Source organism: Lithobates pipiens, unplaced genomic scaffold, assembly GCF_037356315.1.
Source record: "Lithobates pipiens isolate NorthernLeopardFrog02 unplaced genomic scaffold, aLitPip1_a1.2 Scaffold_10, whole genome shotgun sequence".
Taxonomy (NCBI): Eukaryota; Metazoa; Chordata; class Amphibia; order Anura; family Ranidae; genus Lithobates; species Lithobates pipiens.
Window position 1 is genome coordinate 19,996,528 of NW_027507686.1, and position 27,240 is coordinate 20,023,767.

Genomic DNA, 27,240 nt, shown 5'->3' on the forward strand with positions numbered 1-27,240 from the left:
CCTTTACCCTCAACTTCTTTAGCAAGGCAGTGGTCATCTTGGAGGTGTGTTTGGGGTGGTTATCATGTTGGAATACTGCCCTGCAGCCCAGTCTCTGAAGGGAGGGGATGATGCTCTGCTTCAGTATGTCACAGTACATGTTGCCATTCATGGTTCCCTCAATGATCTGTAGCTCCCCAGTGCCGGCAGCACTCATGCAGCCCCGGACCATGACACTCCCACCACCATGCTTCACTGTATTTGAAGTTGTATTACTTCAGTAGATATTGGTACATAAAGGTAGGGGGGGTACCCTCATCCCATATTAACATGGACATGAAGCTCATGAAGGGTTTTACTCCAAAAATTACCCGTGAGCAAAATCAGAGGGACTATTACGGTACCCAACTGGAATAATAATAATTAGTAAAATTTTAATTAACATTTATTAGATAAATCGTAAAAAAACGGCAAAGGACAAAAACATGTATAAATCAAACAGTGAATCATACATAGTAGTAGGGTTTACAGTAATTGCGGAAGACCCCACGTAGGGGGGAACATAATCCTATAGAGTGAACGTGTTCCTCGACCGGTTTCGTGGCTGTAGGCAAGACACACTTGTCTTTGTACTCCTCACCTGGTTGCCGCCACACGCTTGACACCATCTGACACCAAATACGTTTATCTTGGTCTCATCAGAGCACAGGACATGGTTCCAGTAATCCATGTCCTTAGTCTACTTGTCTTCAGCAAACTATTTGCAGGCTTTCTTGTGCATCATCTTTAGAAGAGGCTTCCTTCTGGGATGACATAGCACTAAACTGTGGTAATACATGGCAATGACCACAGCACATGGGCAACACACGGGTAGTAATGGCATACTGGTCATCTTGGCAACATGTGATGAAACACAGGCAATTTTGACAATATTTGGGCATCAAACAGGCACAACATACTGGTAGTTGTGACAGCAGGTGAGCAACGGAAGTGGGTAACTTAGTGGCAGTCCTGATAATAATATGTACTAATACTAATATGTAGGCAACCAATAGATATGTGTGCAAAATGGGTAGTCATAGCCCCAGCACTCCCTACATTACATACTCCTGTCCTGACCCCCACACTCTATACAATGCATACTCCTGTACCCCACACTCTGTGCATTACATCCTCCTGACTCCCACACTATGTACATTACATACTCCTGTGCTCTGTACATTACATCCTCCTGTCCCCCACATGCTGTACAGTACATACTCCTGTCCCCCTGCACTCTGTACATTACATACTTCTGACACCTGCGCAGGGCAGTCTTTAATATTAATTGGACCCTGGGAAAACATTTTAATGGGCCCCCCACCAAGCAATTTCGCTCTCCATCCCACCATCCCAAAAACAAACAAACACGCACATAGACTCATCTCAAACAACTTTAATAACGTAAACATAAAGAACTGGTCCACACTCACTGATTGGTCCAGGCTCGGTGATTGGTTGCTAGAGGTTATTGCCCATCCTTAACACTCACTGATTGGTTGCTAGAGGTTACTGCACATCACTGCCGCTCACCCATTGGTTGCTAGAGGTTACTGAACGTCTTTGCCCTCACCCATTGGTTACTAGAGGTTACTGCACATCATTACCACTCAGCCATTGGTTGCTAGAGGTTACTGCACATCGTTACCACTCACCCATTGGTTGCTAGAGGTTACTGCACATCCTTGCAGCTCACCCTTTGGTTGCTAGAGGTGATTGCTTATCCTTACCGCTCACTGATTGGTTGCTTTAGGTTACTGCACACCATTACTGCTCACACATTGGTTGCTAGGGGTTACTGCACATCATTACCGCTCACACATTGGTTGCTAGAGGTTACTGCACATCATTGCCGCTCATCCATTGGTTGCTAGATGTTACTGAACATCATTACCGCTCACTGGTTGCTATAGTTTACTGCACATCATTACCGCTCACTCAGTTGCTAGAGGTTATTGCACATCATTACCACTCACTGATTGGTTGCTAGAGGTTACTGCACACCATTATTGCTCACCCATTGGTTGCTAGAGGTTACTGCACACCATAACCACTCACTGTTTGGTTGCTATAGGTTACTGCACATTATTACTACTCACTGATTGGTTGCAATAGGCTACTACTTATTATTATCGCTCACTGTAATGGGGAACCACCAATACACGACCAGCCCCCATGCCCCACATTGGAATACCAAGATGTAATTTAGATGGCAGTTTTTGTTACTATCACTGATAGTTGGGGGCAGGGTGATAGGATGCCAGCAGTGGGGTAAAGGAGGGATGAGGATGATGAAGATGATGACAAGAGGTCAGAAAGAAAGCGACAGTGGGGTAAGGGGGGGGGGGGGTGGTGACATCTCTAGTAGACAGGACTCTCCTGACTAACTATTTGTTTTTTCGGGGGCGTGATGATGACAGGGGGTGGGGTTGTAAGAAGCTGGCAGTGGGGAAAAGGGGGGGTGATTACAGGGGGTGGGGGGTTTGTGGCTGGCAATGGGGTGCAGGGGATGGGGTGGTAGGAAGCTGGCAATGGGGTTCAGGGGGAATGTTAAAGACTGTGGGTGGGGTGGTAGGAAGCTGGCAGTGGGGTACAAGGGGGTGATGATGATGACAGGGGGTGGGGTGGTAGAAAGCTGACAGTTGGGTACAGGGGGATAATGATGATGACAAGGGGTGGGGTGGTAGTAAGCTGGCAGTGTGATACTAAGGAGCATAGGAGAGGGAGAAGAGCCAGGCCGGGGGGGGGGGGGGGACATGGGCCACCTACTAACACTGGAACCTCTCACGCTGCTCGAAAAACTAGTTGCGGCAAGTGCGGGCTCAAGGGACAGCTGCTTTAGGCCTCACAAAAATAATTGGGCCTGGAGCTGCCCCTTTTGTCATGTGAGAGACTAGGAGAAAAGGATTCTCTCTCCAATATTAAAGCGAATGTGTAAAAAAGTGATTTTTTGGGGGGGAATTCACATTATTTATTATCAATTTGCACCACTGCCTAGGTTTAGGGGTTTTAGAAAACACAGAACATTGCACTGCCCTATTAAAGTGAAATTTTTGGGGAGATTAAAAAATGCTCATAAATTATTCTTATTATTATTATACACGATTTATATAGCGCCAACAGTTTACGCAGCGCTTTACAATGTATAGGGGGGACAACACAATTACAGTACAATACAAAAGGTACAGGAGGGCCCGGCTCATAGAGCTTACATTCTAAAGGGAGGGGGTGGTGGTACAAAAGGTAATAGCTGCAGAGAATGATTTGATTTGATGGGGGGGGGTGCTCATAAATTATTATTATTATTTTATTACAAATTATTGTTATTTTTTGTATCATCTTGGGGGCAGTATTGAAAGAGTTATTTTCTATATGAAATATGCACGGTCATGCGGACGATTACAAGCAAAATAAGGGGCTCTATGTGCAACTTTTTACTTTTTAACATTTTTAAAGCGGAGGTCCACCCTAAAGTGGACCTTCCGCTCATCGGAACCCTCCCCCCCTCCGGTGCCACAATCGGCACCTTTCAGGGGGGAGGGGGGTGCAGTTACCTGGATAATCCAGGTAACTGCACCCACTACCGGGATAGCTCTATGCGGAAAGGGGCGTAACTTACGCCCCTTTCCACAAGTGCCCCGCTGCCTGCTGGGAAACACACAGATCCCAGAGGCAGCGGGGAGCGTCCTTATTGCGCAGCGCAATTCGAGCATGCGCAGTAGGGAACCGGGAAATGAAGCCGAGAGGCTCCATTTCCTGATTCCCATACCCAAGATGGCGGCGGCAGGACCCGACAGACGACCTAGAGATCGGCTTCGGGTGCCGACATCGCGGGCGCGCTGGACAGGTAAGTGTCACTATTTTAAAAGTCAGCAGCTGCAGTATTTGTAGCTGCTGGCTTTTAAAAAAAAAAAAAAAACGCGGAGTCCCGGTGGACTCCCGCTTTAATGAATACGGTAAATTTGCCTAGTAAAATAAGGGGTGGGGGGGGGTTTTGGTTAAAGAAATAAAGATTTTTGTATTTTCTTTTGCATATTTCTAAAAAGTCCCAAATTAATATTGTATGTGAAAGCAAGTTTCCTTCAGATAATCAATATCTCCCCACTTTTCCTCTTTGATACTTAACAAAGTATTAGGCATTCAGAAGGAATATAGGGAGATATTTACCTCCCACATATAGAAAATAGCAATAAAACCTCTACTTCCAGTATTTTTCTTCAGACTATTTCCTTGTCAAGTTAAATTTCTCCAGAATGCTATTTATTATTGAATATTGAAATCTGCACACCCACAATAAGGTAATGAATGAGTCCCACCCACAGGCCAGCGTCACCTATAGAGTTCTATGAACATATCCTGATTACTGAAGATTCCTGTGGTTACTGTCCAGGACCAGGTAAGTCAATAACTCTATTCTATACTATTCTATACCTGCCAAGCTACACGGCCTAATTATAACTGTAGACTGTTGTAAAGGAAAAGAAAAACATTTGAACATTTTTTTTTTTTTTTTTGCATTTACATTAAATGTTGATTTTTGCAGCATTATAAAATAAAAACTCAGTTTAGCGAGGGGGGGAGAGGGGGGTCATGTAGAACTGCATGCACGAGGACAGGTTAAGTAATCTATTAATTCTTGAGAAAAGAGGAAATCCATAGGGGAAATAATCACATATAGTAAACTCAGCACTCAGTAATCTAAAGGCACTGTAGAAAGAAAGGGCATGTGGAAAGGATTCTTTACTGTAAGAGCTGTGCATTAAGTATTAATTGCCTCTAATATGAAGAGATGTTGTTACATATTATAAGGCCCCATTCACACCTGAGTGATTATCTGCTTGAAGCTCAAAAACGCTGGAGGAGATAAAAAATCAATAATTCTCGATGGAGACGGTTCACATCTCCACTCCGAGTCACCTGAAGCCATTGGCGCACTTTTTGCACAAGAGATACCATTGTGGAATGATCCTAGAAGTTGTCGCTTTTGGAGATCTTTATGGGGATTTTTTTTTTCTGGGGGGTGTTTTGTATACTATCGGTGTGGCCATATTGCATTTTACAGAAAATTACAGAGGCTGCTGAGGAGGAAAGATCACCTTTGAAAACATTGAATTACAATATGACTTGTGTAGTAATTATAAATACTATATATTTATTATTATTATTATTTTTTTTTTGCTATCCCCCCACAAAAGTGGAGTTACCCTTTAAGGTTTTGAGGTAGGATATTTTAAATATCTCTTTTTCTCTTGAATTTAATAGAAGACACTGATGTGGGGGTGGGGGGGGGGGTTTGTATTAAAATTTCACTCCACAAATTGCAAGCCAAGCACAATTGACCTCAGTAGGTGAGTTTGACAGGAGGTGCCGCCCGTCAGACCCTGCAAGCCCAGGAAAAAAAAGCTGTGGCCACAAACCAAAGCATCGTCATGGCTGCAGCATGTGCGCAGAGTTTAGGTGGAGCAACTGAAGAGTACAGTAAAACTGAGGCTCGGTTGTCTGTTTTCATCCCCCCATCCCCCCTCCTCTGTTGCCCCCCCCCCCTTTCCTTGTTACCACCCGTGTGAAAAATGCTAAATATGCTGTTATTGCAATTAGGGCCTCAATACAAATGTGAGATCTTCATCTGTTGATATTTTTGGGCATTTTTAAGTCTTGGATTTATACTGTCCTCTGTGAGCTTGTTGGCGAGGTCCCCCCTCCCCCACTTCCTATTGTCTATGGGTGGGTAATGCCACCCCCCTGACAAGCATGATGCGGCTGGGAAAGTTCCCCGGCACGGTGCAGACAGAGAGAAGAACCGAATCAAATTCCTTGTGTCTAATATATTTTTATTGTAGCATTTATGCCGAGCTTTCTAATGATGTGTCCTTGGTGAGATGAGGGTTCATTTATGATGCTGGATAATGATCCACCCGGTGTTACTCTTTCACCGTACAAAGTCCTATGGGAGATTGAGTGGTGCACAAAAGTACGACCCCAAATGTATGAGTGTGAGTGAGTGTACGCTCCGTGTGGTGGCTGCATTCATTTTATTTTTTGAAGCTACCATAAGTAGTGATGGACGAACTTCCGATGGGACGTTTCGCGAACGCGGACCGCGAACGCGGCCGATAGTTCGCGAAACGGAAAGTTCGCGGCGGGCCCCATTGACTTCAATGGGAGGCGAACTTCGCAAACCTTTAGGTCAAATTTGCAGCCACAAAATAATTATTAGCTGGGCAAACATAGTCCCACCACATGGCCAATGACATAATACATGTATGAGGTGAATTTGGGATCGATAACTACAAGCATTCTTTTTTTATATGGGAAATTGTTCTGACAATTCAGGACTGTGGAGCGCATGAAGGCAATGGAGGAGACGGAAGGTCAGGGACCAGGGTAGGCAAAGAAGAGGGTGCAGGAGATGATCACCAGCAGCGTGACATACAGCAATGACACAGCAACACCGTGATAGAGAGCACTGACATCAGCAGCGTGACATAAATCACTCACAGCAGCACCGTGGTAGAGAGCACTGACATCAGAAGCGTGACATACAGCACTGACATCAGCACCGTGATATACAGCACTGACAGCAGCACCGTGATAGAGAGCACTGACATCAGCACCGTGATATACAGCACTGACAGCAGCACCGTGATAGAGAGCACTGACAGCAGCAGCGTGACATCAAGCACTCACACCAGCACCGTGATATACAGCACTGACAGCAGCACCGTGATAGAGAGCACTGACATCAGAAGCGTGACATTAAGCACTGACATCAGCACCGTGATATACAGCACTTACAGCAGCACCGTGATAGAGAGCACTGACATCAGAAGCGTGACATTAAGCACTGACATCAGCACCGTGATATACAGCACTGACAGCAGCACCGTGATAGAGAGCACTGACATCAGAAGCGTGACAATAAGCACTGACATCAGCACCGTGATATACAGCACTGACAGCAGCATCGTGATATACAGCACTGACAGCAGCAGCGTGACATTAAGCACTCACACCAGCACCGTGATATACAGCACTGACAGCAGCACCGTGATAGAGAGCACTGACATCAGAAGCGTGACATTAAGCACTGACATCAGCACCGTGATATACAGCACTGACAGCAGCAGCGTGACATTAAGCACTCACACCAGCACCGTGATATACAGCACTGACAGCAGACCGTAAGCAGCCCCAGGAGGAAGTCAGCACAGCACAGGGATGGTGTCATCCCCTCATAATAAGAACCCCCAGGAGGAAGTCAGCACAGCACAGGGATGGTGTGATCCCCTCATAATAAGAACCCCCAGGAGTAAGTCAGCACAGGACAGGGATGGTGTGATCCCTTCATAATAAGCAGGCCCAGGAGTAAATCAGCACAGGACAGGGATGGTGTGATCCCCTCATAATAAGAACCCCCAGGAGGAAGTCAGCACAGCACAGGGATGGTGTGATCCCCTCATAATAAGAACCCCCAGGAGAAAGTCAGCACAGCACAGGGATGGTGTGATCCCCTCATAAGCAGCCCCAGTAGAAATATGACACCGCTCAACCTCTTCAAAGAGGAGGGTAGGGGCATATAGTACGGTGTGCTTTTTTGGGACAAGGAAGTGAGCCAAATGAAGAAAGAAGGTCTGTGTGCTTGATTAAAAAAAATTGTTTATAGACATATACATGGTCTACTGGTCACATGTGTTGAATTCCTCCGAGATCCATGCCTCATTCATTTTTAGAAATGTGAGGTAGTTAACACTGTCGTGAGCTAGGCGAGTACGCTTATCGGTCACGATCCCCCCTGCTGCGCTGAACGTCCTTTCGGACAGGACACTGGATGAGGGGCAAGCCAACAGTTCGATTGCAAATGTCGATGGGTCGGCTGAAAGAATGACCTCATATCCGAAGTCACCAACACATCTTCAAACCGGCCTCTTCTTGCAGGCGCTGTTGGATTGGTATCCGCAACTCCTTCTCTGGGAGTGTGAATTGCTCCTCTGCCAGCACTCGCAAAAGCAGAATGCAGCATTTCTCGAAGCAAGGCCTGGAAGTGCTGCATTCTGACAGCCCTCTGCGACGGCGGTAACATTTCCGCCATTTTGTGTTTGTACCGGGGGTCTAAGTACGTTGCCACCCAGTACTGGTCCTTGACCCTTATGCTTTTTATACGGGGGTCCCTATTAAAACACTGGAGCATGAAGGCCCCCATTTGCACTAAAGTGGAAGCGGTGTGGTGGCCTGGCTCCTGCTCATCATCCAGGATAATGTCGTCCTCTTCATTCTCCTCTCCCCATCCACACACAACAGGGATCCCAGAAAGGTTTAAAGCATGCTCTTCTTGCTTCGCCTCATCCGCCCCGGCACCATCCTCCTCTGACTCCTCATCAGACTCCTGTTGTTGACTTGTCTCAGATAGAGTAGCCCCCCCTGGGAATTCATCCAGCATTGCGACTTCCTCATCTTCCCGCTCCTGCTCCTCCACAGCTTGATCAATGACACGACGCAATGCACGCTCCATAAAGAAGGCATAAGGTACCATGTCACTGATGGCGCCATGGCTGCGACTGACCAGTTTGGTGATCTCCTCAAATGGCCGCAGAAGTCTGCATGCGTCGCGCATGAGCAGCCACTGGCGCTGTTAACTGCACGTTTCTGCTGGAGCAGCCTATCAAGCATATAGAAGGTTGAGTTCCATCGCGTCGGGCAATCGCAAATAAGACGTCTGACCGGCAGATGGTGTCGCCGCTGAATGTCAGCAAGGCGAGCCATGGCCGTGTAAGATCTTCTGAAATGGGCCGAGATTTTCCTTGCCTGCCGCAAGATGTCCTGGACCCCAGGGTATTTGACAAGGAATCGCTGCACGACCAAGTTTAAGACGTGTGCCATGCATGGCACGTGCGTGATTTTGCCCTGTTTCAATGCGCTAAGCAGATTGGCACCGTTGTCACACACCACTTTACCAACTGTCAAATTGAGCGGTGTTAGCCACTGATCTGCCTGTGAACGCAAAGCTGAAAGGAGTGCCGGGCCAGTGTGGCTCTTGGCTTCCAGGCACAACAGACGCAGCACGGCATGGCAACATCTCACCTGGCATGTGGAATAGGTTCTGGGGAGCTTGGGCGGTGCAGCGGAAGAGACGCTAGCAGCGGAAAAGGAGGAGGCAGCTGAGGAGGAGAGGGAGGAGGATGGAGTAGGAGGAGGAGGAGAAGAAGAGTCAGGCCTGCATGCAATCCGTGGCGGTAAAACCAAATCTACGCGGGTGCCACGGGTTACATGCTTGACGGCCGTCAGAGGGTTCACCCAGTGGGCAGTAAAAGTGATATACCTTCCTTGCCCGTGTTTGCTAGACCACGTGTCTGTGGTCAGATGTATCTTGGCACCGACACTGTGTGCCAGAGATACATTCACTTGCCGCTGAACATGGCCATATAGCTCTGGGATGCCCTTCTCTGTGAAATACTTCCTTCCTGGGACCTTCCATTGTGGAGTTCCAATGGCCACAAATTTGCAAAAGGCCTCCGAGTCCACCAGTTTATATGGCAGTAGTTGGCGGGCTATGAGTTCTGACAAGCCAGCCATCAATCGTTGGGCAAGAGGGTTCTCCGGCGTCATAATTTTTTTACGCTCGAACATTAGGCCCACGGAAGCCTGCCTTTTTGCAGAAAAACGTGAGCTTGGCGTGATGGAAGGTGGAGTGGAGGACAATTGTGAGGAGAGAGGAGAAGGAGAAGTAGAAGACGAGGCTGGACGGTGAGAGCCTGCAGTGTGGCTTTGTGTGTTCCGTTGCTCCCACTCGGCTCGGTGATGGCTGCCCATGTGCCTTCTTAAGGCAGTCGTTCCTAGGTGAGTGTTGGGCTTACCGCGACTAATGCGTTGACTGCAAAGATTGCAGATGGCAATGCTATTGTCAGCAGCGGACACGTTAAAAAAAGCCCACACTGCGGAGCCATGTGCCGGTGTCCTGGGAGCGCCAGATGTGACCGTACATGGTCGATGACTCGCTCCTGATACATTTGCAGTCTGCTTTGTCCCTCCTGTGCAATGTAAGTTATTCCTGCTTCTCCTCCCTATCTGCTGGTCCATATCTCCCTCTGAACTCCCCTCCTCTTCCTCTCTTGTGGGCATCCACGTGACATCACTAGACACGTCATCATCAACGTCACCTTCCCTACCACTATAAGTAGAGATCTCGGAGTAGGCAGCAACACCGGGGACCAACCTCCTCCTTGGGCTGATCTGGGTACTGTTATCAGACTGCTGAGTAGCGGTTGTTGCTACCTCCTCTTCCTGATCCAATACCAAGAGTGGCTGCGCATTAGAAATGTCCTCTTGATATGGATCGGAAAATAATTCCTGTGACTCAAGCGGAAGGTATGTGGTGGTGGTGGTGTTGTTGGTGGTAGTGTCTTTGGGGGTGCACATAGCAGAGAGTGAAGAAGAGGGTGCAGATCGAGAGGATGAGGAGGGTGCAGAAGAGTAAGGCTGAGTGAGCCACTCAACCAAGTCTGGTGCGTCCTTTAAAGTAATTGAACGCACCTTCTGCAACTTCCCACTTTGGCTCAAGGCTGTTGCTCCTGCCCTACCCCTACCACCCCTGCGGAAGGGCCTGCCTCTTCCTCTGCCTGTCATTTTTTAAATCACCCTGTGACAAAACTCTTAGTCCCTATACTGATAAAGGACTGCTGCAGTATAGGGCAGCGGTCAGCAGTGGTGCACGTCAACCCTATCTATTGTGGACCGATACCAGTCCTTACAGAACGGCAGACTGTACCTCACTCAACCCTATGTACTGTAGCACCCTTCACCAAGTTACCAGTCCTTATAAGGACCTTTGTGGACCAAGTAGGTTGTGTGTGACTGAATAGCAGACTGTACGTCAGTCCCTATACCAATGAAGGACTGCTGCAGTATAGGGCAGCGGTCAGCAGTGGTGCACCTCAACCCTATGTATTGTGGACCGATAGCGGTCCTTACAGAACAGCAGACTGTACCTCACTCAACCCTATGTACTGTAGCACCCTTCACCAAGTTACCAGTCCTTATAAGGACCTTTGTGGACCAAGTAGGTTGTGTGTGACTGAATAGCAGACTGTATGTCAGTCCCTATACCAATGAAGGACTGCTGCAGTATAGGGCAGCGGTCAGCAGTGGTGCACGTCAACCCTATCTATTGTGGACCGATACCAGTCCTTACAGAACGGCAGACTGTACCTCACTCAACCCTATGTACTGTAGCACCCTTCACCAAGTTACCAGTCCTTATAAGGACCTTTGTGGACCAAGTAGGTTGTGTGTGACTGAATAGCAGACTGTACATCAGTCCCTATACTGCCGAAGGACTGCTGCAGTATAGGGCAGCGGTCAGCAGTGGTGCACGTCAACCCTATCTATTGTGGACCGATACCTGTCCTTACAGAAAGGCAGACTGTACCTCACTCAACCCTATGTACTGTAGCACCCTTCACCAAGTTACCAGTCCTTATAAGGACCTTTGTGGACCAAGTAGGTTGTGTGTGACTGAATAGCAGACTGTACGTCAGTCCCTATACCAATGAAGGACTGCTGCAGTATAGGGCAGCGGTCAGCAGTGGTGCACGTCAACCCTATCTATTGTGGACCGATACCAGTCCTTACAGAACGGCAGACTGTACCTCACTCAACCCTATGTACTGTAGCACCCTAGACAGACCAAGTTACCAGTCCTGATAAAGAGCTTTGTGGAACAAGTGAGTTGTGAATGATTAGCAGACTGCAGCAGAAGGGCAGCAGTCAAGTATAATATTCTTTCTATATTTGGAAGAAAGAATATTATACGTGTACAAGCCTATTACCGTACCACTGATACCAGTCCTGAAAAGAACCTTTGTGGAACTAATAGTAACAGCAACTCTTTAAACTGACCCTCACTGCCTGACACACTGCTTCCTTCCTGTCCCTATACAAACTGGCAAAACAGAGTAGACTGGAACAATTACTGGTCACTCGAATAGAACTTTTGTGGACCTGATAGTAACAGCTAATGATGATGATGATGATGATGATGATGATGATGACTAATCTGGCTGTCCCTAAAATAGCAGCAGACACAGCGCTCTGTCCCTTTCTCTAAACTGACAAAAGACACTCAGGCTGCTGCAAGAATCAGTAGCACAGCAAACCTATATACACCTAACACCTATACCAGTCCTGAAAAGAACTTTTGTGTACCAAATAGCTAGCGATTTATCTCTCCCTACTCCACACAGCAACCTTTCCCTATAGTGACAGAAGAAAGAATGTAAAATGGCCGCCGGATCGGGTGTATTTATAGGTTAGGGGGAATGTCCAAGTGTCCATGTGCTGTCATGTCTCAATTGGCTGTCCTGTACCCCATGATGGATGTGTCATCAGGTCAAAGTTCTTTTACACAGTAAAAACACTGAAGTCCGCCAGGCGAACGGCGGCAATAGTCCGCCGATCGGGTGAATCGCGAACAGCCGAAATTCGCCGCGAAACGACCGCCGGGCGAACTGTTCGGCCATCACTAACCATAAGTACATTTTCTGTAAGTACATGAAAAAAACCTCTGCGACACCCCACCCAGCACAAATCCCCCCTCCCAGCACAAATCCCTCCTCCCAGAACAAATACCCCCTCCCAGCACAAATCCCTCCTCCCAGAACAAATACCCCCTCCCACCACAAATCCCTCCTCCCAGCACAAATCCCCTTTCTGGCTAAAATCCCCCCTTCTAGCACAAATCCTCCCTCCCAGCATAAATCCTACCTCCCAGCACAAATACTTTGGCCCAGTGCATACTCCCCTTGTAGCCTACTACTAGTCCTACCTCCCAGCAGAAATCGCTTTTCTAGCACAAATCTTCACTCCCAGCACAAGTCCTCCCTCCGAGTACAAATCCCCCCTCTCAGCACAAATTACCTTTCTAGCACATGTCCTCCCTCCTAGCACAAATCCCCCTTCTGGCACAAATACCCCCTCCAAGCACAAATCCTCCTTCTGGCACAAATCCCCCCTCCGAGCACAAATCCCCCTTCTGGCACAAATCCCCCCTCTGAGCACAAATCCCCCTTCTGGCACAAATCCCCCCTCCAAGCACAAATCCCCCTTCTGGCACAAATCCCCCCTCCGAGCACAAATCCCCCTTCTGGCACAAATCCAAATCAAATCTTCCAGCACTAATCCCCTTCCTGGCAAAAATCCCCCTCCCAGCATAAACCCCCCTTCTAGCAGAAATCCAAATGTGCAAATCCTTCCTACCGGCAGAAATCTCCCTTTCACAACACCCCCCCCCCCCCCCCCCAGTACAAGTACAAATCCTCCTACCACCCAAACCCTCCCCCCACCCCTCCTTCCCCAGCATCACTCCTCCCAGCATAAATCCACTCCCAGCTTAAATCTTTCTTAACTGTTCCCATGCCAGTGTCCCCCCCCCCCCCCTGTAAAACACTTACCTTAATCCTCTATCAATCCCGTAATGTGCCCACCTTCAGTTCCATTCTTTCCCCTTTGTGCTCACAAACTTATTTGAGAACAAGAGTCATTGACTTCTGCTGCTGTCAGTCAAATCCTGTGCAGAGGGAGAGGGGGCGGAGGCAAGCCACACAGTGTGTGTCTATGGATGCACGCAACCTGACTTGGGAGTGTGCCCACACAAGTGCCCCCATAAGCAAGCTGCTTGTTATGAGGGCAATCAGAGTAGAGTCAGAGCATACTGCAGCAGAGGGGCACCCCAGAAAAGGAGGTTTGGGGCCACTCTGTGCAAAAGCATTGCACACAGCAGGTATGTTGTATACCATTTGGTATCTATACCAGCCTTTACAACCACTTTAAGAACTACCTGAATCTGTAGCACATGTCGGGCAGTAGGGGTTTTTGAATCTGGTGCAAGTCATTTTAAAGAGCTAAACCATGATAAAACTCTTGGTAGCACTTTATTGAATTACCCCAAATAAGTATATCAGTTCTAAATACCCACAACTTGTCAGGGCGAAAACTAGGAAAGGGAGGGGCAGGGGGGCATGTACCCCGGGGTCCAACATGGAAAGAGTCATCCTATTAAAGATCCACTTCTTGACTCACTTCCTCTTTCCTGGTGGCACCCCTCCTAATCCAATATGGAAGTGAGGCTTGCAATCGCCTCTTTCAAGCCTCACCTACATGCTGATGGTTTAGGCCTTCACGCTACGTACACAGAGTGTTTTTAGATATTTTTGTCAGATGTTACTATGGGATACTGACGTATAATTACAAGAATTTCATAAGTGTCAAAGGCTTCTATTGCCAATTACATGAAGTTTATGCAAAGAGTCAGTGGTGACCTTTCTTTTTCAAGACCTCTGAAATTCTCCCCAACATGCTGTCAATCAACTTTTGGACCACATCCTGACCCATGGCCACCCATTCTTGCATAATCAATGCTTGGAGTTTGGCAGAATTTGTGTGTGTGTGTGGGGGGGGGGGTGTTTATGTTCTTGAGGATTGACCGCAAGTTCTCAATGGTCTAGGGAGTTTCCTGGCCATGGACCCAAAATGTAGATGTTTTGTTCCCCAAGACCCTTAGTTATCACTTTTGCCTTATGGGGAGGTGCTCCATCATGCTGGGAAAGGCATTGTTCCTCACCAAACTGTTTTTGGATGGTTGGGAGAAGTTGCTCTCGGAGGAGGTTTTTGTACCGTTCTTTACTCATGGCGGTGTTCTAAGGCAAAATTGTGAGTGAGCCTACTACCTTGGCTGAGAAGACACCCCACACATGAATGGTCTCAGGATGCTTTACTGTTGGCATGACACAGGACTGATGGTAGCGCTCACCTTTTATTCTCCAGACAAGGTTTTCTCCAGATGCCCCAAACAATCGGAAAGGGGATTCATCAGAGAAAATGACTTTCCCCCAGTCCTCAGCATTCCTATTCCTGTACCTTTTGCAGAATATCAGTCTGTCTCTGATGTTTTTCCTGTTGAGAAGTGGCTTCTTTGCTGTCCTTCTTGACACCAGACCATCCTCCAAAAGTCTTCTCCTCACTGTGTGTGCCGATGTCCTCAGACTGGCCTGCTGCCATTCCTGAGCAAGCTCTCCACTGGTGGTGCCCCCCGATTCCGCAGCTGAATTATCTGTAGGAGACGGTCCTGGACTTTCTTGGGAGCTCTGAAGCCTTCTTCACAAATGCAATGGAAATGTTTTTTTTTATGGGATTAAGTTAATTTTCATGGCAAAGAGGGACTTTGCAATGAATTGCAACTCATCTGATCGCTCTTCATAATGTTCTGGAGTATATGCAAATTGCAAATTGCCATCATAAACACAGAGGCAGCAGACTTTATGAAAATTTATATTTGTGTCATTCTCAAAACGTTTGGCTGTACAATAACGAGAATATGCAATGACCACAGTATTAAAAATAGACTTCTTGAGCCTTGTATATAAAATTCCTCATGTCACACCATTTAGAAGAGTGTGTGCTGGTGTTGATTGATAAACAGGTCAGTAACCAGCAGTAATAATACAATCTCATAAACATCCAACAAACTGGTAATCAATGCAATATTGGATCCCAATGGGCAAGGATCACTCAACAGGGATTTGTCCAAAGATAAGGGGCAGAAGTCAAGTCAGTTGGATGTAATCAGAAGAAATCAAAAGTAATCAGCAGAAGAAATGTACATAAATTGCTAAACAAATCTCATCCCGTGAACCAAAAAATAATGATAGAATTATAATTTCCGGATTAAAAACCACAATTTTAATTTCGCTGGCTTTTTTATACAATTTATGATGTGAGTATGGGATGATTTTACAATATTGTGGATACTAGTCAATAAACGCTGTATCTAAAAATGTCAAATTATATTGTAGATACACTATACCCGCCCTACCCCTGAAGAAGGGATTTCTGAAGCACAATAGGTCTGTCCTGGTCTGGGGAGAGCGTTGACAATTATAACATCCTGGATAAATTACCCCCCAACTATGGACTGTTGGGTATTTTTTCAATATATGATATATCTACATACTGGCAACATGCCAGCCAAGATGGAATTTTAATTTTTACTGTTTTATAGTTGGTTATGAATAAAGTTGTTGTACAATTTTTATTACATATCTTGTTTATGATTTAAGCATATTGCCCTCAAAGTCCCATGGGCAATATATATTGTAATTTGTATTGGAGTAGGGATGGTGGTAATAAACATTCCAGGAATTATTGCTTTGGGCTCCTTTTTCGGTCAGGTTATCAAAAAATGCAAATACTATCATTATTTATTGGTTAATGGAACGAGGTTTGTGTACACATGACCGGACTTTCCAGCAGACTAGGTCCGACAGTCTTCCCGACAGACTTTCAGCGGAGTTCCGACTGACTTTCTGAATAGACTTGCACACACATGACCGGACTTTCCGGCAGACTAGGTCCAACTGTCTATCCGACGGACTTTCGGCGGATTTCCGACGGACTTTCTGAACAAACAGACTTGCACACACATGGCCGGACTTTCCGGCAGACTAGGTCCGATGGTCTTCCCGATGGACTTTCAACGGGGTTACGACATCCAAGTGAACGGACTTGCCCACACACAGAATAAAGTCTGTTCATTTTGAACGTGATGAGTTATGACGGGATTAGAAAAGGAAGTCAATCTCGCTGCTTTTATCGCCGTGATTGACACCTTGTGAGCCCTGTCGCCTTGTATGGATTTTAAGGGGAACCCCCTGCGCCAAAAAAACAGCATGGGGATCCCCCTAAGGTCCATACCAGACCCTTATCCGTGCACGCAGCTGGCTGGTCAGGAAAGAGGGTGGGGACGAGCGAGCGCCCCCCCCCCCCCCTCCTGAACCTTACCAGGCCCTCAACATGGGGGTGGGTGCTTTGGGGAAGGGGGGGCGCCCTGTGGGCCCCCCACCCCAAAGCACTTTGTCCCCATGTTGATGAGAACAAGGGCCTCTTCCCAACAGCCCTGGCCGTTGGTTGTCGGGGTCTGCGGGCGGGGGGCTTATCGGAATCCGGGAGGTAGTGAATCACTCAATAGTAAGTGGATTCAAACAGGTGTTTTGCCCTCCCAGTTAGCGTAGGTAAATTCAGGGCTGGACTGGGACAAAAATTTGGCCCTGGACTTCATCCAAATTGGCCCTCTTTTGTCTCCATCAGCACCCAACTTACATCAGCCTGGTCCCCAGCAGCGTCTCCCTTAGATCAGAGTGTCCTCATCAGCACCCCCTTACATCAGAGTGGTCCCCATCAGCATCCCCTTCACATCAGAGTGGCCCCATCAGCACCCCCTTACATCAGAGTGGCCCCACCAGCACCCCTTTACATCAGAGTGGTCCCCATCAGCACCCCTTTACATCAGAGTGGTCCCCATCAGCACCCCCTTCACATCAGAGTGGTCCCCATCAGCACCCCTTTAAACCAGAGTGGTCCCCATCAGCACCCCTTTACATCAGAGTGGTCCCCATCAGCGCCCCTTCACATCAGAGTGGTCCCCATCAGCACCCCCTTACATAAGAGTGGTTCCCCATTAGCACCCCCTTAAATAAGAGTGGTCCCCATCAGCACCCCCTTACATCAGAGTGGTCCCTAACAGTGTCAACTTACATCAGGCATCACCCCTCTTCTTCCCATCCCACGTGTTCTCACAGCTCTCCAGAATGAAGGCAGCTTCTCTTCCTCTCTCCAGTCATATGATAAGTGACAAGTGATAAGGGGAGAGAGAAAGGAAAGCCTTAAGGCTGTCTATCTCCCCAGGTTGAAGGGAGCAGAAAGCCTAATCCTCACTCCAGCAAGTGTCTGCAGCTGCTCCTTGGTGATAGGAATGAAATAGTGATCATTCCTATAAGTGAGGTCCAGGACTGCACCTGACTGGCCCACTGAGCCATCGGCCCACCGGGAAACTCCCGGTACTCCCAAAGGCCAGTACATGCCTGGGTAAATTTAGTTTAGCTTCTCTGTAATCAATGGAACAGGGATTGATTCTTACAGCCTTCTCAGTGTTTCCCAGGCTACTGATCTGATTGCTTGCCTTTCTATTCTAGAGAATGCTAGAATTACATTGGGAGGAAGAATTAGCGAGCATCTTGAATATTTATGGGGAGCCAGACAGTCCCTGGAGAGGTGAGTCCAGTAGGTGGCTGGAAGACCATAAACAGCCTGAAGCCTGGAGCAGAAGTTCTTGGGTCCAGTCCTGCTGGAGGAAACCCCTGTAGAGTTGGCACCCAGGAGACATTGAGGTCCAAACTGAAGCTTTAGCTGGAGGGCCTACTCGCAGAATCTAGTCTTGGATTTGTTTGGGTCTGGAGAAGCTCACTGGAGATTGGCAGGCAGTGGAGGCTGGTGTTTTTTTCTTTTGGGGGGGCAGCAAACAATCCATCTGAAGCTACCCCCCCAGTCGATGGAACCCCCGGTCCTTCAGTCAGTCAAGGCCCCTTGCACATACCCCATCTCGCAGGCAGCATGGCGGGCGGCGCTGGCTTCTCTCAGGGCTGCGGGCTGCTTGTTGGCTCGGTTCTGTCATGGTTCTGTCATGGAATGTTCGTGGCCTTAATTCAAAATTTAAGACAACATTGTTATTTAAACTTGTCTTCCACATATAGTGTTACTTCAAGAAACTCACCTTATGGGGAGCAAGCTTTTGACACCATTTAGAAGATTGTGTGCTGGTGTTGATCTGTAAACAGATGAGTAACCAGCAGTAATAATCCAGTCTCATGAACATCCTACAAACTGGTAATCAATGCATTATTGGATCCCAATGGGCAAGGATCACTCAACAGGGATTTTTCCAAAGATAAGGGGCAGAGGTCAAGTCAGTTGGATGTAATCAGAAGAAATCAAAAGTAATCAGCAGAAGAAATGTACATAAATTGCTAAAAAAATCTCATCCCATGAACCAAAAAATAATGATAGAATTATAATTTCCGGATTAAAAACCACAATTTTAATTTGGCTGGCCTTTTTATACAATTTATGATGTGAGTATGGGATGATTTTACAATATGGCGGATACTAGTCAATAAACGCTGTATCTAAAAATGTCAAATTATATTGTAGATACACTATACCTGCCCTACCCCTGGAGAAGGAATTTCCGAAGCACAATAGGTCTGTCCTGGTCTGAGGAGAGTGTTGACAATTATAACATCCTGGATAAATTACCCCCCAACTATGGACTGTTGGGTATTTTTTCAATATATAATATATCTACATACTGGCAACATGCCAGCCAAGATGGAATTTTACGTTTTACTGTTTTATAGTTGGTTATGAATAAAGTTGTAACAATTTTTATTACATATCTTGTTTATGATTTATGCATATTGCCCTCAAAGTCCCATGGGCAATATATATTGTAATTTGTATTGGAGTAGGGATGGTGGTAATAAACATTCCAGGAATTATTGCTTTGGGCTCCTTTTTCGGTCAGGTTATCCAAAAACACAAATACTATCATTATTTATTGGTTAATGGAATGAGGTTTGTTTAACGACCTATGTACATTTCTTCTGGTTGTTGGGACGATTAGTATTTGAATCATACTGATGTTACCCATACCTGTTATATTTTAGATATTCGTGTTGCAAACTGTTGGAGCTATATAAATCTTGTATTATAATAATAATGATAATATTATACAAATACTTGTTGAGTGTGCCTTCCACATTAGAATCCAATATTGCATGTATTCTTAGTTTGTTGGATGTATACGAGGTTTTCAATATGTATTTTCAATATGAAGCCAAGATGACATGACCTTAAACTAGCAGGAGGAAAGTTCTAAACTAATCTTATGCCGTGTACACACGACCAGACTTTCCAGCAGACTAGGTCCGACTGTCTTCCCGACGGACTTTCGGCAGATTTCCGACTGACTTTCCGAACGAACGGACTTGCACACACATGACTGGACTTTCCGGCAGACTAGGTCCGATGGTCTTCCTGATGGACTTTTGACGGGGTTACGACAGACTTCCAAATGAATGGACTTGCCCACACACAGACTAAAGTCTGTTCATTTTGAATGTGATGAGTTATAACGGGACTAGAAAAAGAAGTCAATCTCGCCGCTTTTATCGGCGAGATTGAGACCTTGCGAGCCCTGTTGCCTGGTATGGATTTTAAGAGGAGCCCCCTACGCCGAAAAAACTGCGTGGGGGTCCCCCCAAGGTCCATACTAGACCCTTATCCGAACACGCAGCCCAGCAGGCCAGGAAAGGGGGTGGGGATGAGCGAGCGCTCCCCCCCCCGGAAACCGTACCAGGCCGCATGCCCTCAACACCTGCGGGCCCCCCACCCCAAAGCACCTTGTCCCCATGTTGATGAGGACAAGGGCCTCTTCCCGACAGCCCTGGCCGTTGGTTGTCGGGGTCTGTGGGCGGGGGGCTTGTCAGAATCCAGGAGGTAGTGAATCACTCAATAGTAAGTGGATTCAAACAGGTGTATCACCCTCCCAGTTAGCGTAGGTGAATTTAGTTTAACTTCTCTGTAATTAGTGGAACAGGGATTGATTCTTACAGCCTTCTCAGTGTTTCCCAGGCTACTGATCTGATTGCTTCCCTTTCTATTTTAGAGAATTCTAGAGTTACATTGGGAGGAAGAATTATAGAGCATCTTGAATATTTATGGGGAGCCAGACAGTCCCTGGAGAGGTGGGTCCAGTAGGTGGCTGGAAGAACATAAACAGCCTGAAGCCTGGAGCTGAAGTTCTTGGGTCCAGTCCTGCTGGAGGAAACCCCTGTAGAGTTGGCATCCAGGAGACATCGAGGTCCAAACTGAAGCTTTAGCTGGAGGGCCTACTCGCAGAGTCTAGTTCTGGATTTGTTTAGGTCTGGAGAAGCTCACTGGAGAGTGCCAGGCAGTGGAGGCTGGTGTTTTTTTCTTTTGGGGGGGGCAGCAAACAATCCATCTGAAGCTACCCCATGGTTGATTGAACCCCCCAGTCCTTCAGTCAGTCCAGGCCCCTTGCACTTACCCCATCTCACAGGCAGCACGGCGGGCGACGGCGGCTTCTCTCAGGGCTGCGGGCTGCTTGTTGGCTTGGTCCCCCTAAGTCTTCTCTCTCCTCTCCTCCTTGCGCCTCCTCCCTCCTCCTCCTGCCCGCCAATCCAATCTAATCTCCTTTTGACCAATTGGGTGACGGGTCTCATGACCCAGTAGCCAATAGCTTTCATCTTGTAATTTATTCTGAGCATGCGTGGCACTTTGTCCATCGGAATTGTCTACACACGCTCGGAATTTAAATGATCGGATTTTGTTGTCGGAAAATTTCAGATCCTGCTCTCAAACTTTGTGTGACGGAAATTCCGACGGAAAAAGTCAGATGGAGCCCACACACGATCGGATTTTCCAACAACATGATCCGATCGCACATTTTCCAGTCTGAAAGTCCGACCATGTGTACAAGGCATTAGAGATTCCGCAAGATAGAGAGGGAGTCCTAACAGTGTTTGGTTCACCAGTTTTTTTCTTGGGGTATCCTAGGCTCCCTTCACTCCATCCAAGTTCATCGTTCCAATAAAAGCCCAAAAAGACATCCCAAGACTGTTCCATTCGAGCCAGTGAAAGTGGAGAAAATTCTGTGTGCCTTGCTGTGTGTACACACCAGTGGCTCCTTGGGGGTGCGCTACATATGCTTGGGACAAACGTAGATCTATGCTCAAACCAATATATATATATATATATATATATATATATATATATATATATATATATGGTTGGAGCCCTCCGCTGTAAGAGATATGAAAGAACACATAAACACGTCACAAGACTAACAACATAAAATAGACCTGAACTGTGCCCTTGGTCTGCTGTAAGGTAAGCCCTGGTGAGCTGGGCGGTGAGCCCTGCTCTGCTGGGCGATATGCCAAGAGAAGGCCGCATACCTTACAGCAGACCAAGGGCACAGTTCAGGTCTGCCCATCTTTGATCGCGTGGACTGGGACCCCGTTTCGTGAGGCTGCTGATGCTGCTCCAATGCAAAAGAATGTCCAAGAAAATGACCAAGGTCCTGGCCTAATGTGCTCAAAAGGAACCTGACGTGACTAATGAACTGGTTGCTGCCTGGGGTACTAATCGAGAACGGTAGTAATGGGCTGTCCTGCGAGGGATCAAACATATGGGCCAAAAATTGATCTAGGATGGACACGGGGCACCAGGCTTTGAGAGTTTGGAAAGGTTTTAGGTCAACCCCTGGACCGGACTATTGTGTTTTGGACACGCTGAGGAGCAAGATGAAGTCTGATGGCGTGTGAGGTGGTGTCTACGTAACACTTTATGGTGTTACACTGGGATGGTGACAGTATTCACTGGGGCGTAAAAAGCTGTAGAAAGCCAGGTAGATGGCTGCTTGAAGGACCAGGCTGAATTTAGCCAAAAGGGGAATGTGACAGGATGAAAGACATGTCTCGGAATATGGCGCTGGTGACGGGTAGCCGTTTGATACTGATTTGGGGTCATTGCCTGTGAATACCACACAACATGGTCTTGACCGTATGGGCGGCGAACAAGACGGTTTGTTAGGATCTCATAAGGGGATGAAATACTGGATGTCAGCTGAGTGGGATCTAAGGTATTGTGTGACAATGCCAACTGTGTGCGGTGGCATAATATGAAGACCAGGATGTGATGGAGAACTCTTGGTATTGCTCTGGGGTTTGAGGCTAGTAACCTGACATAGAACCTCTAGGCTGCCCGGTAGGCCTTCAGGGTGTTGTGAGATAGTGAAAGATTAATAAGGCAGGTAGCGTCGTGAAAGTGTTGTTTGAATCCGAGGTTAGCTACGACCAGTGTGGGATAAGAGACATGGTCGGGTCGGTTCCAGGTTCCTGCAAAAAATAACGAAGCAAAGTTAACGGGTAGTGCGTCGGCCAGATTATTGCGTTTGTCTGGGATGTGGACGCATAGGACGTTAGATTGGTGCTGTGGGGATAGTGGCACCAGCCTGCACAGGAAGGCCACGATGGCCAGCTACTAGGACCTCCTTTATTTATAATACTGGCTGTAGCTTGGTTGTCTGTGGCGAACGTCACTGTTTGTCCTGCCCAGTTGTTGCACCAGACTTGAGCTGCTGCGACAATGGGGTAGAGGTCGAACAAAGAGGAGGACTAACTGAACCCAGGAATCAAGAGGATTTCTGACGGCCATGGCCCTATAAACCCAATTTGACCAAAATTGAGGCGAGGACCTGTGGAGGCTGCGGTGACCATGACTACCTGAGATGAAGAGAGAGATGCTGAGGGAATACACATTGGCATGCCATTCCAATTTGTGAGAAATTCGACTCTCATGGGCAGATCTGCTATAGCTGGCACATCTTAATTTAAGGATTTAGTCAGGGTCTTTGTCTGGAAGAGAAACACTAAAAGATGGGAGGTAAAAGATCCCCTTGAGTCTGGCTGCTGCCTTGGCTGAAAATGAGCAGTGATAGTCAAAGGATGGGCACCCTACGTACTTGTGACCTGCTGCGTGCAGATACGGGTCCAATTCTACCCTCCTGTTGGGGTTGCTCTGCCTAGCATGTCTCGGACTGTACCCAAGGCCCGCACAAACTCTGTGACAGTGAGCTTGCGATTAAGTAAAGGGTCCCTGGCCTTCAGGATGACGGAGACATCTCCCTGCGAATATGATTTGTTCTAGGCCAAGTTGTGTACTGCTATGAGGAGGGATGCTAAGTTAACGTCGTTGTCATCCAAGATGTCCTCCTAGATGCCCTGCTAGGACAAGGTGTGCAGGGAAGACGATGGTGCAGAAGTTGGGTGTATCTGTAAGTGAAGGTACGGGAATGACGGTGGTGACTGGAGCTGGTAGGGGCATGGCTGGGCGTACCTCCAGGGCTGTCACTCTGCTTGGACTTTGGCGACTGCGGCTGACAGTGTGGTTACCCAGGAGTGCAGCTGAGTAGTCGCAAAGAAGATAGACTGAAGTGGTGCCTGGAAGGGCTGCCACTGGCGGTGGAAACAGTAGCCTAAAGGCTTGGTTTCCTGGCTGCAGCAGGGTAGGATTTACTCCTGCGACACCGTTCTGTTATGAGTTTATTTTATTTATTTATTTATTTATTTTTTTTTGTTTTTGTTTTTTTGTTTTTTTTTTTTTGTTTTTTATTGGTCCAAGCTCTTGTGAGACTGTAAACCGCCGCTTGCTGAGCCCGTGATGGCAGGGCTGAGGCAAAGTTCTCACTGTCTGCCTGCGACATGGCGTCAACTAAAAGCAAGGGGGGGTATGTTTGAGGTAAGTTGCAAAGGTAGGAGGGGATAGTTGCGTTGGGTAGATAAGATGAAAGGCGGAAGGAAACAAGAAGAAAAGGACAAGGAACGACAGCCATAGTGACAGTTGGTTTGCGCTCGAGCGCTGTTGAGTGTGACTTTAGAAAACTCAAAAGAATGCGTAACAACCGAGGTGAGCCAGGAGGTGACTGGCTAGGTAACCGATAGCTCGGGTGTCAGTCTGTGCTCGGCACAGACTAATGAACCAGAGCGCCCCAGGGCGGACTGGGGTGGGTAGCTGAAGTCTGGTATACTAAGTAGGAATGTTGCGATCTGTAGTTAATTGACGTGGGTTCGGTCTACTAATGCTTGCACTGCCAGCAAGTATGGAGATTAGGCGACCTTGTCTGCGTATTGAAGGCTTGTGCTTCGAAAACAGAGTGAAGTGCACAGAAGTATGTGACAGTTGCTAACGCCTCAGGAGCAGGTCAAATTCTGTATGTGAAGTAAAAATATGTAGTGAAAGAGTGTTTAAGAGAAAGGGGGAATCCCATTGAACTACACACCTGACTTTATGCCCTAGTTGTGAAGTTGACTGGTTGGTGGTCGAGAACTGAGTTGACCGGGAGCCTGTAGTAAGGTGACATGAGAATTTCGTTTTGATGATGGGGATTGCAAAGAGCTGTTTGGGGCAAAGCTGGCCCCCTGGTGAAGATGCAAGCCCTCGACAATGTTTTTTTTTTTTATTTTTTTTTTATTTTATTTTTTTTGGGAGATACTGTCCAAACCTGGTGCAGGGTGGACTAACTGGTGTTCTAACTGGCCTAAAAGGGGAAAGCGACAGAGAAAACGATGAGCAGCCATGTTGCTACTGGAGACGATGAGTGGCAGTTTGAGCCATTTTGCTGAAATGCTTGCAGCGATTGCAAGGAAGCGGCCTTATTTGAATTATAAATTGAATTATGAGGTGAGAATGAATGAAAGAATGAATGAATGAGGTGAACAGCTGTGTTGCTACTGGAGACGATGAGTGGCCGTATTAAGCTATTGCAGAGATGCTTGCAGCGATTTGCAAGAAAGCAGCTTTATTTGAATCTATAAATTTAATTATAAGTGTGTAGGAATGAGGAGAGCAGCCGTTTTGCTACTAGAGATGAGTGGCCGTATTGAGCCATTGCATCGATGCTCGCAGCGATTGCAAGGAAGCAGCTTTATTTGAAAGGTGAAAGCAATGTTTTGCGGATTTATAAGTGTGTAGGTATGAGGTGAACAGCAGTGTTGCTACGATTGGCAGTTTTGAGCCAAATGCAGAAAAGACTTGCAGCGATTGCAAGAACGCAGCTTTGTTGAAAGGCGAAAGAAAGGTTATAGAGGAAATGTGATTATGTAGGAATGACCGTGCGCAATACTGAGCAAATTGGTGGAGAGAATTGTGTACGATCATGTATGGATAGACTGAGAAGGTCAAATGTAAGTACTGCTGAATTCGTACAGTCGATGTGACTAGTTTGAACTGGGCTATAGCTATGGAATAGTCTGCGAAAGATTTGACTCATTTGAGTCGGTGATGCAACAGGATTCGGCTTGGTTGTTAGAGTTGCGTTTGGCAAGGACTGGAATCGTTGCGCCGACGCTGCGACTAGACTCGAATCCTCCGTAGATGCGACTGAGAGGCTCGTATATGGGATCCGACCGTATCGCTGAGGATATGGCTGGGTTCGGATTGATTGAATTGTGATGGTGGTTGAAGGGGCTGGTGATTGTCAATGATCCGAAACATAGAAGCGAAGTTGCGACTAGATTCGAAACGGCCGTAGATGTGAGGTGACTACAGGGCTCGTATGACAGATCTGCCCGTGTTGCAGATGATATGGCTGGGTTTGAATCGACTAAATGGTGATGGCGGTTGAAGGGGCTTGTGACTGCCAAGGATCCGAAACATAGAAGCGATGTTGCGACTAGATTTCAAATCGGCCGTAGATATGAGGTGACTACGGGGCTCGTATGACAGATCTGACCGTATTGCCAATGATATGGCTGGGTTCGAATCAACTAAATGGTGATGACGGTTGAAGGGGCTTGTGATTGCAGAGGATCCGAAACATAGAAGCGAAGTTGCGACTAGATTTCGAATCGGCCGTAGATGCGAGGTGAGTAAGGGGCTTGAATGTCGGATTTGACCGCATCGACCGTGAAGTGATCGGCTCGAGTAAACCCGCGTTGGGTAGAAAGGATGAAATACATGAAAGATGACAGACATAAGTGGCGTAAGTGCAACTTTGCAAAACGAACATGATAAACGAACATGATAAGGTAACTATTGGAGTTTAGAAGAGCGGTAACAACAAAGTCCTACCTGCGACAGCGAGTGTGTAGCGGTCCGAGCGTGGGGCAATCGATGAAGATATACGACCGATCTCGAAGGTACAACTACGTGGACATGCAGTGAGTTGGCAGAGTCAGCCTCTGCAATGCATTTGACACGGATCAGCTCAAAAATGTATGAGATGAATCTGATAAAAATTGGCAGTAAGGAGTATCTGATACGAATTGGTTGTAGAGTGTATGCCATTCCTTACTGTGAAACCAAACACCTATCAACCACCCATCCCCCCAGGCTAGTCAAGTGCAGGAAAGACATCAGGTGGGTTTAATTACACCTCAATCAGCCACAGAAACCCATACAAACAATACCTGTTTATCTCAAAAAAGGATGAGAACAGTGAATTTTATAACCAGTGAAGCCTATGGCGAGTGATATTGGAGAACAACTGACAGCGACTCGGCTGTGCCGAACAACGTCGGGACATGAGTGTCAACAACTCAGAGGTAGGTTTTGCGAAAGGGGTGCAGGATAGTAAGCATGATAAGCCGCAAGTTTGCACATGATATGAAAAGATTCGGATACTACTTATCTGCGACCATGAGCGGGAACCGCCGACGAAGACCACGAATGAAGAAGCCGAAGTGCACCTACGATTGGACACACAGATAGCCGACCGTGAGGGAGCTGAGAAGAGTCGGCCCCTTGATGTGCAGTACC

At 47.2% G+C, this 27,240-nt stretch overlaps 1 protein-coding gene across 1 annotated transcript in view; it reads left to right on the forward strand.

Annotated features, from left to right (window-relative positions):
- The first annotated feature begins 18,039 nt into the window (after positions 1-18,039).
- LOC143927819 (IST1 homolog) overlaps positions 18,040-27,240 on the forward strand; it is a 33,572-nt gene continuing 24,371 nt past the window's right edge. Inside the window, exon 1 of the mRNA XM_077452222.1 lies at positions 18,040-18,114. The gene's annotated coding sequence lies outside the window, so the exon portion shown is untranslated. The remainder of the gene's footprint in view (positions 18,115-27,240) is intronic.